The sequence below is a fragment of the Trachypithecus francoisi genome, unplaced genomic scaffold (genome assembly GCF_009764315.1).
Source record: "Trachypithecus francoisi isolate TF-2019V2 unplaced genomic scaffold, Tfra_2.0 Lachesis_group6, whole genome shotgun sequence".
NCBI classification, from domain to species: Eukaryota; Metazoa; Chordata; class Mammalia; order Primates; family Cercopithecidae; genus Trachypithecus; species Trachypithecus francoisi.
In genome coordinates, this window is record NW_022681471.1 from 82,782,228 (window position 1) to 82,794,997 (window position 12,770).

The 12,770-nt window shown below is 35.0% G+C and overlaps 1 pseudogene; it reads right to left on the reverse strand.

Annotated features, from left to right (window-relative positions):
- Positions 1–3,019: 3,019 nt before the first annotated feature.
- Positions 3,020–4,172, reverse strand: LOC117077763 (annotated as a pseudogene).
- Positions 4,173–12,770: the final 8,598 nt, after the last annotated feature.

Sequence of the window (12,770 nt, forward strand, 5' to 3'; positions counted from 1 at the left end):
GTGAAGTAAAAGAATTTTAATGAAATGAAACTGGACGAAAACATTTCATGAATCAAAAACTACAAATCAGTAACTTATGAATACAGACACAAGGTTCATTCACAAAACACTAGCAAACCAACTCTCATAACATAAACTATGACTATGACCAAGTCTGATTTAACTTACGAATTCAAGCTTGCTTAAAATCCAAAATCAATTAATACACCATGTTAATATAGTAATGTTTTAAAACTACATGATTGTTTTAAAAGACACAGTAGGCTGGGCACGGTGGCTCATGTCTGTAATCCCAGCACTTTGGGAGGCCAAGGCGGGTGGATCAGCTGAGGACAGGAGTTCAAGACCAGCCTGGCCAACATGGTGAAATCCCATCTCTACTAAAAATACAAAAATTAGCCAGACATAGTGGTAGGCCCCTGTAACGCAGCTACTCAGGAGGCTGAGGCAGGAGAAATGCTTGAACCCAGGAGGCGGAGGCTGCAGTAAGCCAAGATCATGCCACTGCACTCCAGCCTGCGGGATAGAGCGAGACTCTGCCTCCAAAAAAAAAAAAAAAAAAAAAAAAAAAAGACAACAACAAAACACAGTGAAAGTATTTCCAAACTCTAACATTCTCTCATGATAAAAACATTAAGAAAATAGGAATAGCTGGGACCTTCCTCAACCTGGAAGGGGCATCTATGAAAAACCCACAGCTAACATTATACTCAATAAAGAAGGACTGAAAGCTTTTTCCACCTAAGATTAGGAAAAAGACAAGGATGTCTACTATTGCCACTTCCATTCAACATTTTTCTGGAATGTTCTAGCCAGGACAACTAGGAATACGGATTAGTTACAAAGATATACAACTATTTCTGTTAGTGGGTGACAAGTCTTATTTTATGTTTATCTTACTCAGAGGGTTCCAAAACACTTTATTTTACAGGCTTGTAACTTTTGAGGACCAACATCTGTATCAATTCCTTTAAAATGTCCAATTAATTTTAGTTCTATAGCAGACTCTTCTGTATTGCACACCATACTTACGACTGGAGGTCCAGTTACACATGCATAAATGCTGCCTGCTGGTTTCTGGAGGTGGACGTGTCAAAGTTAAAGCCTCCTCCAGGGAGCTTCATCTTTCCAGGGGTGGCTTCCTTTGGCAAGAAGTCGATTGGTTTACATGTGCAGCTTTGGTGCCTGTGAGCAGAAAGCATAAGAAACTTGCACGATGTGCTGCTTATTGTTGTTGTTGTTGTTGTTTTCGTTTTATTTTTTTGACGATGCGAACTTGAAGATCCAGTGCCCTTGTCCTTAATGACAGGAATGTCTCCTCTTTGTTTAATAGAGAAAGCCTCTGCTTTAAGTAACACAGATAACACGTTTTTAGATTGCCTATTTATTCTAGAACTACAAAATTTAATTCAAGATAATACAGGTCCTATGAAAGACTTAAAATTTTATAAGACTACAATCGAGATTTTCCAGATAAATTGTACTTTAGGCAAAACCCTCCCAATGCTTCTAAAATAATACTAAAAGGGGCATCTGATTATACAAGAACAATTTAAAAATTAAATATTTATTTGAATAACAAGTTTAAGTTCAAGCTGCAATGTTTGCAATGCAGATATTTAACACAGATCACGAAAAGCATGCACAAAAAAGTACTGGTGCAAAGGACAAAATAATGCTAAGAATTAGGCTAAATAGTTGCTGATTTTAAGCAAATAAAAGGCTGAAATCACTCTACAAAATATAAAATGTATTAAACACTACCATCCACAGAACAGTCTTATTATTGATTATATTTAAAGTTATTTGCATAGCTAATTATATATTGAATTGTAAATGAGTATTATATATGAACCTCCTTTCAGAAGGCAATTCCTTGTTGCAGTATAGAGCATCTAATTACGTGGCAAAAAGTATCCTTTTTTGCTATCAATAAAGAAGAGTTAATAGTATTACTGTAAATATCAGGAAGGCTACAAAAAAGAAGTAAGATTTATTTTTCTTCTTCTAAGTGTTTTCCATGCAGTGAAGCACTTCTCATGTTGAACTGGATGCACTATTGGAGAATGTCCTGGGTCTGAGATGCTCTTGAGTATAAGACCAGGCTTTTAAAATCAAAGACTGGAAGGAATCATGCAACCCTCTTACCACTGGGATACCATTGTGTACCACTTACCAATGCTGTCTCTCCAGAAAACCATTCAAAACACTTTTAAAAAAATCAGACTTACATGATAATATACATAAAATGAAAAGACACCAACTGCTATTTAACTGCTATTGGTAATGTCTGTGCTATGTAAAAGCACCTTTTAAAAGTGCCTATGTGGCAAGAGATACATATCTAAAGATTCCAAACAAATCAACAGTATCGGATAATAATATAATTCTCAACTCGGAAGCTGCCTCAATATTAGGTGCATCTTCCATTAATGTAACAGGAAAAAAGACAATGTATTTTATTTTATAATTGTATCCACTTACAAATCGACCTAAGGTCACCCGATGTGTAGACACAATGAGATTTTGTTGTTTACAGTCTTTAATTCAAGTGATGATAAAGGAAACAGATCTATTTAAAAACAAAACCATCTGTGACAGACTGGATTAAGAAAATGTGGCACATATACACCATGGAATACTATGCAGCCATCAAAAAGGATGAGTTTGCGTCCTTTGTAGGGACATGGATGCAGCTGGAAACCATCATTCTTAGCAAACTATCACAAGAAGAGAAAACCAAACACCGCATGTTCTCACTCATAGGTGGGAACTGAACAATGAGATCACTTGGACTCGGGAAGGGGAACATCACACACTGGGGCCTATCATGGGGAGGGGGGAGGAGGGAGGGATTGCATTGGGGAGTTATACATGATATAAACGTTATGCACATGTACCCTAGAACTTAAAGTATAATAAAAAATAAAAAAAAAAATAAAAAAAAAAAATTAAAACCACAAAAAAAAAAAAAAAAATAAAAATAAAAATAAAAACAAAACCAAATAGCTATTTCTGTCTAGGTTAAGAGGTGGCCCCCAGGCGTGGGATTCACATTTTGAATGGTCACTTGATCCAGGGTTTGTCTATGATTCTGGCTATGTGGTTGCCCTTCCCTTCAATCCCAATAATTTCATGCTTGGTGGCCTTCACCACAGTTGGGGGACTTCATCTCTGCACGGAATCGACCTGCTTGCACATGTGGCAAACAGATCAGAAGGCCTCCTGATGTCTCCTGGCAGGTCCTGTACATGAGGCAGAACATGTTTCTGCAGGCTTTGCTCACCGCAGCCCTCTTGACCAGCACTGGGACATTGTGAATCACAAATGACACCTGGTTCCTCTCCTACTTGGCCAGGCTCTTCTCCAGACCCCAAATCCAAAGCCCATGATGTTGGTGGCCGCGTGGGAATTGAAAGTGTGCATGAGTCCTGCAGTTGTCTTATTGAGCCTCCTTATGTTCATCATCACCTCCTGGTAGACCAATTCTACATGTTCTTGGGTGACCACTAATTTAATTTTATTCTGTTTTCCAGTAATATCCAGCCACTGGTGTATAACCACTGCCACATGTGTCCCCAGGGGTTTTGTCAACACTGGCACATCCCCTGGCACTGCATTGTCTGGCATGATAAATTCACTGGGCTGGCAGACATTGGCAGCAACTCCTCCCAGAACAATCCAGGGGTTTAATACTGTTTGGCCACCCCTTATAGATGTTCCTGCTTCCTCAGCTGCATCTTTAAAACCCATCAGTTTATACCTTTCCCTATCAGTCATTTTATTACTGTCTCCAAGGAGCATTAGCACATTGTCACATTCTGTGACCCCCATTGCGTATAGGTCACTGAGGACATTGGCGCATGCCATCCTGCCCATCATGTAAGGGTCGTCTATGATCGGTAAGTGTAATCCATGGTTTGAACCAAGGAAAGCCCATCGTGCCTCAAAGGAATGACACAAGTATCAATTCCAATGCCAAGCTTTGACATTAACGGCTACCAGAAACTGCTCATCTTCTTGGAAGTGGTTCTCCTATAAAGATTCCAGCAATTTTTGCAGGACATTTTGGGGCACTTTGCAGCCTGTGCCTTTCAGTTCAGTGAATCTGGTTAGCTGAAAGCTCTTGTCAATTAGTAACTTTCTGGATTAAAGGAATCCCACGTAGACATGGTTCTTGGGTTCACTCTCCTCACAGCTCAGTCCCTTCCTTCCCTCACTGAGTTGGCTGGGTTGTTTAGGGATCCACTCAAGGAGCATTGGCATCAGTTACATGATGCAAAAAAAATATTGATTTCAAAAATTGCGACTTGCATTGGCAGCAGCCTTTGGCACCTGGGCCACCTCATTTTTCCCCTGGCCCCACTGCAAGGGATAGAATGTTTCCACCACCTGCCGGGCTGGACCACAAGGCATTCTGTGGGGAGCTGCACCTTCTCCCCAACATGTCTTATAAGTAGATTATCTCCCTAGGAATCCACTGAAAAAACTATGAGAAGTAATACATGTGTTCAGAAAAGCTAAAGGAAATAAGGTAAATATTAAAACTCAGTTAATTGTATTTCCATATGCTAGCAATGAACAGTTCAAAAATGAAATTAAGAAAAATCAATTTACAATAGTATCACAGTAAGAACATATGTAGGAATAAATATAATAAAATAAGTGTAAGACTTATGCATGGAAAACTACAAAACATTATTAAAAGACATTAATGACCTGTCAAAATCCATAGCATATATAACATTGGCTCATCAATTGTAACCAATGTAACACACTGATGCAAGATGTTAATAGTAGGGGAAACAATTCGGGAGCATTAGGAGTATAAGGGGAACTCTATATTTTCAACTCAACTTTTCTGTCAACCTAAAAGTTCTGTAAACAAAAAGTCTTCTAATTAAGAAAAAGAAATTGAAGATCTAAGTAAATGGAAAGAAATCCAGTGTTCATAGTTAGAAGGCTTAATATTGCTAAGATGGCAATACGCTCCATGTTGATTTACATATTAAACACAATCCCTATAAAAATTTCAACTCCTTGTTTTTGCAGAATTTGACAAATGGACCCTAAAATTTACATGAAAATGCAAGATACCTAGAATAACCCAAACAGTCTTGGAAAAGAAACACAAAAATTCATCCTCCCCAATTTCAAACTTATAACAAAACTACAATAATCAAGACAGTGTGGCTGGTATAAGGATATAGATCAATGGAATAGAATTGCGATTCTTATGTAGTATGAAGATTTTCCTAAGAACTAAAAATAGAACTACCATTAGACCAAGCAATTTGACTACCAGGTATCTACCCAAAGGGCAAAAAAAAATTATATATATATATATATCTCCAAATATGTATATATTTATATATATTTAATACATATATTGATGTATATTTGATATATATTGATATATATATCAAAAAGACAGCTGTGTTTGTGTATTCATTGCAACATTATTCATAATAGCAAAGTCATGGAATCAACCTAAGTGTCCATCAATAGTTCACTGGATGAAGAAAATGTAGTATATATACACCATGGAATATTATGCAGCCATAAAAAGAATGAAATTATGTTATTTGCAGCAACATGGATGGAGTTGGAGGCCATTTTTGTTAAATAAAGATTCTCAAATGTTAAACATACAGTTACTGTATGACCCAGCAATTTCATGCCTAGATGTATACCCAAGAGAAGTACATATGTCCACTGAAAGACTTATATGGAGATGTTCATAACACTATTATTCATAGTAGCCCAAAAGTAAAAGCAAACCAAATGTCCATCAACTGATGAATGGATAATAGAATGTAGTATATCCATAAAATGAAATATATTTTCAGGAATAAAAAATGAAGTATTGATACATGCCACAACATGAGTGAACCTTAAAAGCATTATGCTAAATAAAATAAGCCAGGCAGAAAAAGGCCACATATTATGTAACCCCATTTATATTACAAGGCAAGAATAGGCAAATTGATAGAGACAGAAAGTAGATTAGTGGTTGCTTTGGGTGTGGGGGCATGGAGGGTGACTGTTAGTGGGTTCAAGTTTTCTTTTTGGCATCATGAAATTTTCTAAACTTAGACTACGGACACAGTTTAACAACTATTTACATATACTAACAATTTTTAAAGTACACACTTTAAATGTGTGAATTTTATGTTATATAAATAATTAATTAAGCTGTTTAAGAAAAGAATGGTAAAGTGATTAAAATAGTTTGTGTCAGTAGAGGTTAAGAATTGTCCAAACTAATGTGGAAATATAATACATGAAAATGGTGTCATTTCAAACCAAAAGGGGAAAGGATAGCTACACTAATAAATACTGTTGGGAAAATTCACTAGTTATTTTCACTTAGCATACTGCATAGGACAGAGTAAATAACCAGCAGCTGTTAATCATTTTCTTGGTTGGTATTATTATCATTATTATTGTCATTATTTTGAAAAATTAAACCTGGATTACTACCCTATTTTCATACCTTCAATAATTCCAAATAGATGAAAAGTTTAAATGCAAAAAATAAAATCATAAAACTAGAAAACAAGAGAGATATTACTTTGCAATTTTTTAGTAAGAAAAGTTTTTCAGAAAAATGTAAAACCTAAATGTCTCATAATTTGATAACCTAATATTTAAACATCCCTGTAGAAGAAAAGTCAAAAAACAAGAAACAAACTTGGAGAAATATTGTAACTCTTTTGACAAGAGACTAGTCTTCGTAGTATTTAAAATAACTCTTATAAATCCATAAGATAAACAAAAGTTCAATTTAAAAGTGGGCAAACAGAAATAAGTAGTTCAAAATTTTTAAAAGTCACACTTTGGAAAATATTTTTTAAATTATAGTAATATACAGTGTGTTTGTGTGTTTTGTTAATTGCAGCCTTTTTAAAGGAAAATTTGACAATATCTATCAAAATGAAAAACACACATAAGCTTTGACCCAACAATTCTACTTACAAAAAAGAACTTCACTGTAGCATTCTACCATAGCAAAACACTGGAAACATCCTATATGTCTGTTGGTAGTTAAATAAATGTTGGTACGTCCATACCATTACAATCTGTAAACTAGTTAAAAGGAATGAAGCAAATCAGTATATGCTGATATGGAGATTCTCAAAACATACTAAGTGATTAAAAAAATTAAAAGTGCCCAAACTCTGTAATAAATAAATGTAACTTCTTTGTATAAACTAGTCAAGATGTGATGCTGGATGAGGTGATACTTCACTGAGTTTAGAGGGCCAGAAACCACAAACATTATGAAGGGTTTCATAGATCATTTAAAATATGTTTTGTAGCTTTATATTTTTATTTTTAAAAGATCATCTTGGCAACCGTGTGCAGATTGGATCAAAAAAAGGAGAATTTACAGGTAGAAAAATGAATTAAGATCCTTAATACTACTGAGCTGTACAACTCAAAAATGGTAATGGTTAAGGTGATAAATTTTATGGCACGTCTATTTTACCAAAAATTTTATAAAATTAAAAAAACAATAACAAATGAGGCAAGTAAAACTGGTGAATTCTGAATAAGGTTTGTAGATTGCATCAATGTCAAGCAAGAAATTGTTCTCGATGTTGTACAAAATATGTAAAATGTTACTACTGGGGAAAACTGGGTGAAGATTACACAGAATCTCTCTATAATATTCCATACAAGTGAACATGAATCAACATTGATCTCAAAATAAAGAGTTAAAAACAAAACAAAACAAGATTCTATTGTCAAGTCCTGGGGCTAGGATGTGGGAAAGAGAATGAAAAAAAAAAAAAGGGATACATGGAAGAGATGTCTCAATGGCAGAAAAAAAAAAAAAAAAAAACAAGAAAATTGTAACAGATCAGATATGATAGATGATGAAGAGAGAGGTAAAAGATGATTTTTGTGGTTGTTATCTTTGACATGATTTGGTGGTGGCCTTTAATCTCTTAATCAGGATTATACAGGAGAAGGGAGAGGTTTGATTGAGAGCAACAGTTACTGTTTACATTACCATAACAGTAATAAATCAAACCATTTGGCACATGATTTCAGAACAAGCACATCTTTCTTTTTGAGTTGCTTCAAAAAAAATTCTAGAAGTTTACAACATTGGCTGCACAATAAAATCATCTGGGTGCTTAAAATGCAGTGCTGCCTGGGCTCAACTTTAAGTTTAATTAGATCAGAATTTCTGTGAGTGGGGCCAGCATTTGTTTCATTTTTAAAAAAACTCCTCAGGCAATATTAATGTGTCACCAGAAATGAGAGTCATTGCTCCAAATTGTAGCTAGGCTTTGGCCAGCAGAGATGTCTTCCAGGAGACTGCAAAAAGAGGCAGTCCCATGTCATGTAACTAAACAGTAAATGACATTTTTTTGTTGTTGGCATGAGCTTCTTTGGAGAGCTGACCATAGCACTAAGCAGAGTACCCTGCACACTGTCTTTAATTGGCCAGTAAGTATTGCGTTCTGAGATCAAATGAAGGCAAAGCCTCTTATGACATGTAGTCAGGACAATGTGTGTAAAGGATTGTCTTTCTCCTCAAGAAGCAAGCATTTCTAGTGGAAAGAATCTGAGCTTCAGATTCTGGAAGACCTAGGTAGGAGCCCAGTCTCCAGTTGTTTTGTTTCTTTGTACAAATTGTCTAATCTCTCTCAGCCTTAGTTATATCCTCTGTAAAATGGAAATCTTAGTGACTACCTTAAAATATTAAGGAGGTGTGTGTGTGTGTATAAAAAAGTCTTATACATGTGCCTGGTGTGCAGTTGCTGTGAAATAAAAAGTAGCATGCTTCTCTAAGACTAGAGGGATAAGGGACCTACCCAAATGCCTCAAGGTATGACTTAATCACCAAGACTCAAATCAAGACTCATGGGGCTTATATAACATAAAGAGATTTTACTTTTTGTTTGAACAAAATGGCAGAGAATTATTTTATACTATAAGGATTTGCATTTGACTTTCCTTAGTGTAGAATTAAAGTTCCGTTTGCCTATCTACTACAAATAACAACAATTGTAATATTTATTAAACATTAGTGCCAGACATTGTTCTAAACACTTCAAATGTATTAACTCACAACCCTATGAAGTAGGTACTATTTACCCTATTTTGCCTATTTTACAGATGAAGAAACAAGCACAGAGAAGTTAAGTCCTTTGCCAAGGTCACAGAATTAGTAATGGAACTTCAAACTCAGACAGTCTGATCACAGCAAGCAGGCAGCTAATTATTAAGTGTTAATTGTCATGAATTAAAATTATTCTCCAGTGCTCCCAAAAGAGAGAGAAAAGCAACAGAAGCAAAAAATAATGCAACAAAAAAAAAAATTGCAAGCCTCAAACAAAGGCAAAGAAGACTGCTTTCAAGGTATGGTGAAGGGATATGATCTGCTAAGAAGACACATAAAGAAGATACAGTGTCATGTACTTTTTCTGTCTAAATCACATAGTATTAATATGTATAAAGCAAACATTGCTGAAAGTTCAAAGAGGAATAAAATACAATTGGAAATGGGTAACTTCATGTTTCAGTGACGACCACAAGTGTATAACAAATAAGTGGTATTAAATATGAAACTCTACATAACAGAGAATAAACTTTCAAGTGCTAATTAACTTTCAGTGCTTATGTAAATTTGCTTTTAAAATATACTGTTATAAATAAACTTCAAAAATGCCAAAAATAGAAATAGTAGAAACCATAGCCTTTGGCAGCAAAACAATAAAACAAAACATAAACAAAAATAGAAATGAAAAATTTTCACACCCATATGGAAATTAGAAAGAAAGAAAAAGACAAAAATATCTGGCTTAGAAAATAAATTAAAATAGAAATTGCCAAATATGTATAAAATAATCATAATGACAATACTACCCTTCGGATGCATCCAAGATAGACTCAGAAGAAAAAAATTCTTGCCTGAGACACTTACATTTTTGAACTAGAAGACTTAAGTTGAATTAAATAAATTAGACTTAATTGTACATACTACAAATAACAATTATAATATTTATTAACCATTAGTGCCAGAGACTGTTCTAAACAATTCACACATATTAACACACAACCCTGTGAAGTAGGTACTATTTTACTGTACAATACAATTGTACAATTGTAAAATACAATTAGGGGAAACATAAGGAAGATATTAACAAGACGATAAAAAGAGAAAAATTAACTTCATAAAAAAAGCATTAGTATTGATAAAGCGAAGTATTAGCTCTTTAAATGCATAAATCTATGCATACACACTTATGCACACACACAAATAGATAAATCATTTACTAAGCCAACCAACAAAATAAAAAGGTCCAATTTATCAAATTAAAATTGAGAAATTGGAAATAACCACAGATTAAGAAAATATTTTAAAATCCATGAGAGAACATTTTGTACAATCTATTCTAATCCAAAAACTTGGATGAAAGAATAATTTCTAGAAAAATTCAAATTACTGAAATGGACTCAAGAAGAGTTAAAAATAAAATTGAGAAAAATGTTAAAGAAAAACTGAGAAACTATCACAGATTGGAGAAGACATAGCAAATGAATGCAATGTGGAATCCTGGATTGAATCTTAACATAGAAAAAGGACATAAATAGGAAAACTACTAACTCTAATAAGGTCTTAAGTTTGGTTAATAGTTTTGTGTCAATACTAATTTCTCAGTTTATATAATTATCTATAATGATATAGTATAAATATATAAAAATATGCACTATATAAAATATTGAAATGTACTATAATCATCTAAGTTGCTAGTATGAGAGGAAACTAGGTGAAGGGTATTTGTGAACTCTTTGTATTCTTTTCAACTTTTCTGTAAGTCTAAAATTATTTCAAAATAAAAAAGGGAAAAATTAATTTTGCAGAGAATTAACCTTAAAACCTGATGATTAGGGAGACTAAATAGGTGAAGTCTTTGATATCTTCAAATATAACCAAAGATATTTTAAATCATGCCAAAAAAACAGAAAAGAAAAAAAAGCTTTATAATTATTTTCCTAAAATAAACCCTGAAAAACTTTCATATGGATACCTAACAGAAATAATACAGAGAACAAAACAACCAGTCAAATATTGATTATCATTGCAAAAACATGAAAATATTAGCATATAAAATCTAGCAGGAGAGTAAAAGAATAATACACCTAAAGCAAGCAGAGATCACCCAGCAATATAACATATAAAGAAACAAACCAAACTATAGGCCTCATTTCCAATGTGATGTTCAACAATTTATTTCCACAGAATATTCTTGGATAAGAAATCTTAATATTGTAAAGATATAAATTCCATCCAAATTTTTCCATAAGTGGAATGCTGTATCAATCAATATCCAATATATTGCTCTTAATTTATTGACTCTACACACACCATAGCAATATCAGGAAAATATTTTGATTAGTTCATATAGATACAGAAACAGACCACTTGTTGCCTGCTAACTGATGAGCCCTTGGGCCCAGAGAAACAACTAGTGATACCCAGACACTATGTTGAGGGCCTTGGGTGAGCCTAAAAGCAGAAGGAAAAGTAAAGGAGACATTGTCTTGCACCTTAGCGGTACCATCACAACACCAAAAGATATAGAGCACCAAGTGGGCTTTTGGAGTCCTCAATTTCAGGACTTGACCCTTGGATGGGATCTCTGGACCTACCCTGGGACAGAGGGGAGCCCACTACCCTGAAGTGTGAGTCATAGGCCAGGCAGCACTCACTACAAACTGACTTAAGAGCCCCTGGACCTTAAGGGAACATTGGTGGTAGTCAAGTAGAAGTCCCAGTGGCCTGTGGTGAAGTTCTCTGACTTTGAAAAGGGGAGGGAAGAATGAGAAAGACTGCTTCTTATAGTTTGAGTGCCTGGTGTACAATAGAACACCAGGTAGACTTCTAAGGTTTTTGATTCAGTCCCTGACACCCAGATGGCACTTTGGGGCCCACCCGGGGCCAGTGGGAACTAACTGCCCTGAAGGAAATAACACACAGGCTGGCTTTGCCACCTACTGATTGTAAAGACCCTTGGGTTCAACAGGTGGCAAAGCCAGACACAGAGTGGTTACAGCAGGCCTTGGGTGAGACACAGTACTGTGCTGGCTTCAGGTCTGACCCAGTATAGTCCTAGAGGTTGTGGCCACAGGAGTGCTTGTGTCAATCCAGGCCAGCTTTAGGTGGCTTAGAACAGAGAGAAAAAAAAAATTTGCAGGGAGGAGAAAGTAAGCAAAGAGGAAAAAAGTCTCCACCTGATAATCCAAAGACAACTTCTGGGTCTTGTCCAAGACTATCTAGGTGGTACCTGTATAAACCTACATGAATCATAGGGTTTATGGGTTTGAGGTGCTCCCAAAGCAGATACTGCTTAGATTACAATACTCCAATCCTTTCAAATAAGTGGAAACCCTTCTCAAGAACTACAGGTACAAACAAGTTCAGATAGTAAAGACTACTATCTGATAATAAATACCAAACTCTTCCATTTCCAGACACGAAGAACATCTGCTAGTATCAACATTATTCAGCAAAACATAGCATTACCAAATGAACTAAACAAGACACCAGGGACCAATCCTGGAGAAAGAGAGATATGTGACCTTTCAGACAAAGAATTCAGAATAGTTGTGTTGATGAAACTCAAATAAATGTAAGAAAACAGAAAGAAGGAATTCAAAATGTTAATACATAAATTTAACGAAGAGATTGGAGTAATTTAAAAAAGCAGAAATTCTGAAGCTGAAAAATACAATTGACATACTGAAGG